Source organism: Pseudochaenichthys georgianus, chromosome 7 (assembly GCF_902827115.2).
Source record: "Pseudochaenichthys georgianus chromosome 7, fPseGeo1.2, whole genome shotgun sequence".
Lineage (NCBI taxonomy): Eukaryota > Metazoa > Chordata > Actinopteri > Perciformes > Channichthyidae > Pseudochaenichthys > Pseudochaenichthys georgianus.
This window is the reverse complement of record NC_047509.1, coordinates 33,569,277-33,577,168: the sequence shown is the minus strand read 5'-3', so window position 1 is coordinate 33,577,168 and position 7,892 is coordinate 33,569,277. Positions and strand designations below refer to the sequence as shown.

General features: G+C 40.0%; 2 long non-coding RNA genes across 2 annotated transcripts; both read right to left on the bottom strand.

Moving 5' to 3' along the window:
• Positions 1-695: 695 nt before the first annotated feature.
• LOC117449978 (uncharacterized) lies at positions 696-1,332 on the bottom strand. Its single transcript, XR_004552532.2, has 3 exons — positions 1,270-1,332; positions 994-1,107; positions 696-833 (listed from the first exon to the last, which is right to left on the bottom strand). It is a non-coding gene; the product is annotated as an uncharacterized lncRNA (long non-coding RNA).
• Position 1,333: 1 nt separating this feature from the next.
• On the bottom strand, positions 1,334-2,591 carry LOC117449977 (uncharacterized). The gene is made up of 3 exons (XR_004552531.2): positions 2,533-2,591; positions 1,895-2,031; positions 1,334-1,373 (listed from the first exon to the last, which is right to left on the bottom strand). It is a non-coding gene; the product is annotated as an uncharacterized lncRNA (long non-coding RNA).
• Between the last annotated feature and the right edge of the window lie 5,301 nt (positions 2,592-7,892).

The following is a 7,892-nucleotide window of genomic DNA, read 5'->3' as shown; positions in this document are numbered from 1 at the left end:
GTAATTGCATTATTGCATACTTTTTATTGACAGTTTTGCATTTGGAGAGGCAGGGTGACAACGGAAAGCTTGGTAGCCTATTACTTATTAAGAACAGTGTATGGAAAAAGTGATGTGTGTTAGAACAAAACAAAGTCAAATGAATGAGAAGGAGAACAAAGAGGGTTAGGGTTCAACAGAAAATGATTAATTCAGCCAAAAAACACAATTTTGATTAATCTAAAGTGTAAAACAATCTTCAACACAGACCAAATGAGTGCCCTTGGACAACAAAATATATGGTGGGGCAAAGAAACGATAAATTAAATTGAGAGAGTGGGAGACTGAAAATGATACTATGATAAATATTCAAACTATTTACAAAACTATTTACAGAAGCTCCTGTTGAACCATGGTTCAACAGAGCAACAAAAACAGGTTTGTCAACAATACAAATTAAAATGACGAGGCCACTTTGCCAGGGGGAGGTGATCCAGCGACGAGACAATAAAGCAATTCATATTAAGTTCTGTTGAGACACCACAGGATATAAAACCTTCCAAGCGATGACCTCTCCTCACCTTTCACCTGTCTTTCCTCAGGAGACTCAGGTCCTTCAACGTCTGCAGCACAATAAGCACCCACCCACAATTGTTGTTCGCACAAGCATAATTGTGCGAACAACAATTGTGGGTGGGTGTGGGGGGGGGGCATTTTACAAATATTTACAAACAACTATTTACAAAAAAGCAATACAGAACTCTAGTCTAGGGCATCCAGGGGCCTAATCATTTTGAAAAAAACAAGAAGGTTCCTTTGTGAAAGGGACATCCTCTTCATCTGTTTCCTGGGCCCTAAAAAGCAGAGCAGGAATAGGAACAGTGTGAATAATAGGAGAGAATACAGTTGGGAGCAGACTGAACAGAGGACAGCAATATTCATGTTAAAATGTTTGCACAATAAATATTATGGCACTTTCGTTTATATTGCCTTTTAATAGATCAGTTGTCATACATAGCATTTGGGTGCTCTAATCGATCCGAGAAGGGGTTCCGGATGTATGGCTTCCTAAGGACGTAGAGCGAAGGAAGAGATGGATGCCAATGGTCAACAGACAAATCCCTGTGTCTGACAGAGGACAACAACAGCAGAAAACTCTGTCATGTAAGTAATGTTCACAGAGGTGACATGACTTGTTAACATTTTAAAGGGCATCATATTTCCAAGTGTAGAGAATTATGACTCTTCAATGACATTTGAAGTGTGCATGGGGAAACTGATCAAACCTACCTACCCACAGGTACACTTTGAAGACGACCAATATATTGGCAACAAATCAGGAGGAAATTTGAGTTTGAGGCCAGATGCTGTTCCAACAGTATTTATACATCGGCCTAAACCGAAAAGAAGAAAATTCACGTCAAGGAGTATGCCTCCAGCTGTCAGGAATAATGACCACACCTATTACTGCACATCAGACATTGGTATGATATATGAAGCTAACAATGTTTCCCATGTTATATCATTCAAGGATAGACTACACTCCTAATGCAACTTTCAGATTATACAGCTTCAAAAATACCAGGGTTCAGGGATTCTCTGAAGATGCATATACCACATGTACATCATCTACAGATTTCTTCATACTGTAACATTGCCAATAGGCGAACTTAGATGAATGTCACTATACTGTAGGAGTATAGTGTACCCTTAAACGACAATAGGTGCACATGTAAAGGCAGCATACACATATAACAGCAAGATTGCCTTGTTATTGTTACAGAGATTCAGGGAGATATTGAGGTGGAGTTCCAATGGAATGAAAGGGACATCACAGACAGAGAGAGTGAGACAGATGTCAGCAGACTGCCAGGGGCCAGTATGTCAGGGGCCGACAATCAAGAGGCCACCTTACCAGAGATCAGTGTGCCAGGAGCCAGTCAGTCAGGGGTCAGCTATGAAGAGGCCAGTTTGCCAGGGTCAGGTGCTCCAGGGACCAGACTGCCAAGGGCCAGTTGTGACCGGGCTCACGTGGAGGATCTAATGAGGCAACTGAGAAGGGAGAGATTACTAAGAAAGAGAGCCGAGAGGGCTCTGGTAAACCAGAAGAGGATTCATTCGGCATTAAAAACAAAACACAATTTGATTAATCTAAAGTTTCAAAAAATCTTCAACACAGACCAAATTAGAGCACTTGGGCAATCAAAAAAAGGTGGGATACGGTGGGGGAAAGACACCGTGAAAAAAGCAATACAACTAAGGTTCTGTTGTGGCACTACAGGATATAAATGAGAGAGCTGGTCTGCTGGTATTAAAATAATTTAAAAGGGGTGCACTTTACATTACATTACATTACATGTCACTTGTTAGACGCTTTTATCCAAAGCGACTTACATACTCAATACTGTGGGCAATCCCCACAGGAGCAATTTTGGGTGAAGTGTCTTGCCCAGGGACACAACGACATGCTGACTGCAGTGGGGTTTGAACCTGTGACCAAATGATCACAACACCAAGGCTCTATCCACTGCGCCACACGCCTCCTTACTTTACCGTCCATCAGATGAGGTTTTCACCCTTGTTCAGAACGTGGAGCAGCTGTTCCGTGTGAGGATGAACGATTCCCTCATGGAGTCCTCAAATGCAGTGTCACAACTGGAACAAGAAGCCATGTTGCTGGACAGCAACCTGCCTTCATGCCATGACCTGAAGAAAAAAATCCTCTCAACATACATCAGGCTGAGGTTAAGGATTGCATCAGGGCTGAGAGGAAGGATAAACATAAAGGGTATCTTGGCAGCAAGAGTCAGAGTAAGAAGGCAAAGAAGACCCAACAGACCTCTGCACCGAAGGTCATAACATCTAGGCCACTGCCAAACACCTTACTCTGCCACACACCTATTCCCGGTCCTCCGTCAGCAGCCTCCAGCCTCCTCTTCCTTCAGCAGCAGCACCCTCCTCCAGCAGCAGCCCCCTCCTTCAGCAGCAGCAACAGCCATATGAGGCGGACATATGAGGCTGAATAAAAAAAGTGCTAATTATTTTTTTTAAGTGTTTATTTTGTTAAAAATAAACATTTTGGATGCATGACCATGTTTTAGGCTCACCCTTCATTCACTGCTGTAGAGTAGCCTATTCAGTAGGCTATTATATTTTTAAGACTGAATAATACCTTTGAAGAACAATCATTAAACTAGTGTGTATATTACAATACAAAGGAATCTATCCTAGCATGCCATCAAGCATTAAAAAGTAGCGCTAGGCTAGTTGTACAGTACAGATAAGTTAACACGGAACAGTACAAAAAAAAACTAAGTACAGTCAACATGTCACATAATGAAATGTTAGTATATCCCAAAATGCAATGAAATATTTATCACAAACGCCACTAGTGCTAGCAGTTAAGTCATATCATACAGAAAAAGTCATATCATACAGAAAAAGCCGACTAAGGATGGCTGACACAGTCAGGTTCAGCAGATAAAAACCAAAATAACAATAAAAACACATAATCAACCTAAATCCTGCTTGTTAGTTACCCAGCATCATTGATATATAAGCTGCTAGCGATTCATTACTGAAATCTTACCTTCAAATCAAAGCTGAGGAAGTCGCACTAGCTAACTAGCAGGCAATGCTAGCAAAATGGGTTGTACCAAGATAAAATATAGATAATTACGCTGTGCATATACAAATGAAGACCAGTATAAGCATCATAAAGGGCCTCTGATACAATATAGACAGTTGACAATTCAAAAGAGTTCGATATTTCAGCAACTTACCTCTGGAACTAATCGACGCGCCGTAATGTAAGTGAATGAGGTCCAACGCCCAAATGACAATATGTTGAACTATTTCGATGTCCATACCCCGGAAGTAGGCGCCGCCATTTTTTATAACGGAGGTCTATGGGAGTGTCGTAACTATTATCTCTCTATGGCTCTGCATACATGTATACAAAGACAGAACAAATAAATAAAAATAAATAAAAATTAATATAAAAAAAACAAACAGATAAAAAGAGACACAAGGAAGAAAAAAAAACAACAAACATACACATACATTCGTACAGTAGTTCCCCCTCTTTCTCCTTAATGTAGTGTCTTAAGTTCAGCTATGTAGGCTATCATAGAGCCCCAGACAGATTCAAATAGTTTTGAGGAGCCCCTCAGGTTATATTTAATCTTCTCCAAGTTCAGGTACAACATTAAATCTTTAAGCCATAGAGATGCTTTAGGTGGTATAGAAGATTTCCATTCTAGGAGTATTCTTCTACGTGCTAAGATAGATGCAAAGGCTATACTGTCTTTAGTTTTCCTCTTCAACATTCGGTGGCCAGGTACTCCAAAAATGGCAGTTTCTGCACATGGTGTCAATACCACGTCCAAGGCCTCAGTAAGGTGTTTGAAAATGTTTGTCCAGTATCCTTGTAGGCGAGGACAAGACCAAAACATATGAGTCATGTTTGCTGGTGACATGTGGCATCTGTTACAGCTATCCGTGACATTTGGGTATATTTTGGAGATTTTAGAGTTGGTGTAATAGATACGGTGGACAACTTTTAGTTGTATAAGATTGAGCCTGGCACAGGACATATTATTGTTCACTCTCGCTAATGCGCCATCCCAGACCTCATCATCTATTGCTTAGACTAGTTCCTCTTCCCAATGTTGTTTGATTTTACCAAGCGATGTTTCTGTGAGACGGGAGACGGAATTGTAAATTCTTGAAATCAGACCTTTTTCGATTGCTAGAGTGTCCAGAATTGAGTCAATTATTGAATCCGGAGGGATATTGGGGAAGGAAGGGTTGTTTATTTTAACCCAGTTACGGACCTGGAAGTAGCGAAATAGATGAGTGCCTTGAAGGCAAAATTTGTCAGAGAGTTGGCTAAAGCTAGCGAAAACATTGTTAATGTAAAGGTCCCTTACTCTGATAAGACCTAATCTCTGCCACATAGAGAAGGCCCCATCAGTGTAAGGGGGGAGAAAGAGATGGTTGTTGCGAATGGGACTATGTATAGAGGATCCACAGAGTCCATGAGCCTTTCTGAATTGGGACCAAATTCTTAGGGTGGAAACAACAATCGGGTTATTCGAATATTGAGTTGGCTGGCTGGGTAATGTAGATGTAAGCAAATCCAAAAGTGAGGTATTAGGACAGGATTTGGCTTCAAGTTCACACCAACTCAATGTTGGTTCCTTAGTCCATTACTTTGTGGATATTGGCTGCCCAATAGTAGTGTCTTATATTTGGAAGCGCTAATCCTCCTGTAGATCTATGCCTTTGTAAAAGCTCTTTCCTAATTCTAGGTGTCTTCCCTTGCCATAAAAAAGAGATTAGTTTGTCTATTTTACGAAAAAGTGATTTTAGTAGGAAGACTGGCTTTTGTCTTTTGAATTGTTTGTCTAAAGTCAAGGATCTAGAACTGGTACTTAGTTTTAATGATACAGTCTGGTTATAATGCTGTTTGGAGGAGGCATCACAGGTAAGAGCACTAACTAGCTACCATCACATGTACCTTAGCTTGACGTAAATGTATTAAACGTATAATTAAGTGACAGCAAAATATAAATAAATAATGGCATGCAACATATTAATATTTGCTTGATTCCAGTGTTGAATTTAGCACAATTGCATACAAACGTTAAGGGATTTTAAGATTCTGAAGTATTATGCTAAAAACTCAATAACTTAGATTATTATTTATAGTTTTGCTGAATAGTTTCATGTCTGCTTACCTTAGAAACGCAGTGTGCAGATGTTAGCTTAGCTTAGATTTTGGTTGTTCCGAGCAAAATGAAATGCAGTCGAATACACAAGTCCTGCAATAAATCCTTCCTTCATTGAGGTGATCATACTTTTTGTTAAAACTCTGTGAGAGGTCTTTTTACAAAAGCTCTTTTTGGAGGATGGAATCTGTGATGCTGTTGAATGGTGTTGTGATATAGTGAGAATAACTTTTTATATTAAGTACGAACAACCAGGTTAGACTACATTACATTTCATTTAGTTTACGTTTTTTTCTAAAGCGACTTAAAATAAGTATTACTGTAATGGAAGACTACATATAAGAAACACCCTTATAGCCATTTCAACAAACAAAACATTATCCCTTTTGTGAAGGAGGCTTTATCGCAGAATGTTTGGCTTTTGCCTCTCACTTTCTGAATAACTTTTGCCTAAAAAATCAGAAAATGTGTATATCCCTGCAATGTTTGCAGTATGTAAATGTTATGAATTAATATTCAGAAATTGTCAGACTAATACCAGTTTTCATTTTGTTAAAGATCAAGTTTAAGTTAGTCAAATAAATCACACAAAACACTTGAATACTCACCATTTACTACAGAGCCTTTGGAACAATGTTCAAAGCAAGGCTGAGGTTAATCTTCTCCACATCAATTACCTATCACAGAAAAACATATTTGAAATTATTTCATTATTCACACACAAATAAAACAAAAATGTTCTGCTCCTTAAAGGCGACATGTACCATTTAATGATGTACCTTTAGGTAAATATGAACCGACTTCGGCCGAGATGGGCACCTCCAGTGTAAAACGCTACAGTATACTAATGCAATGAGTACAACCAGTGGCGGCCGGCCAATAGGGGTGCTAGGGGTGCTAGGGGCGCCGCCCCCCTCTTCCCACATGTTTGATTGTCATTTGCAGGTCTCCCTTGAAAAAGAGATCTATGATCTCAATGGGACCAATCTGGTTAAATAAAGGTTTGAAATGAAAATGAAATAAAAAAAAAAAAATATATATATATATATATATATAAAAATAAAATATATTTTTAAATTGAATTTTTAATGAACAAGGTAAATATTATATGGTTGGTATCAGTAAAATGTATAATCTACAATAAAATCTCGTTTAAAATTGTTTTACGATGTCTAAAGTTACTGATAAGTCACATGTTTCCTGGCTGGCCGCAGCGTGTATCATTACCCTCTCTCGTCCGGGCGGTAAGAAAGGAGCCCTCAGCCAGAGCAGCATCAGCCAACAAGCTGACTGTTGCTATCTGTAAACTATGCCGCCGAAACATAATTTCAGCCAATCAGCGTCGTCAGATCTGATTTTGTCAGAAATCGGGAGGAATGCGGGAGAAATATGACCCCGGGGGGAAACCGGGAGAGCGCAATGAAATCGGGAGTCTTGGCAAGTATGACACACACACACACACACACACACACACACACACACACACACACACACACACACACACACACACACACACACACACACACACACACACACACACACACACACACACACACACACACACACACACACACACACACACACACACACACACACACACACACACACACACACACACACACACACACACACACACACACACACACACACACACACACACACACCACCACACACACACACACACACACACACACACACAGGGGCCCCGGGGCCCCTCCCCGTCGCTATATTACGTACAGGATACCCCTTGACCGTCAGGCTTCTACGGGCAGGACGTCCCATAGACCTTCATAGACCACGTGATCAACAACGATGGCCGGCCTTCGTGTTATTCTCGGTGGAAAATGCCTATTTTAAGGTTCATTTGGCCATTAAAATGTGTTTTGATGTCATTTTATGCGAGTAATGAGTTTTTATTTCTGATTATTTGTGCAGTACATGTACATGATGTTTAGTTTGCTAGTTATGACGAAGATTACTTCATGAATGCTAACGTTTTTTTGGTGGAAATGTGTTTTTTCACAGCAAAGTCACCCTCTGTACTTGGACTTATTGGGAGAATCTAAAGGCAAGAACATCCCAAATATTAATTTAGGTCTTTATTGTAGACCTTTAGTGTTGCCGTCTGTGAGGAAAATACATGGGGCTCAGAGCCTCGTATTTTTAAAATCTTTTTTTCCT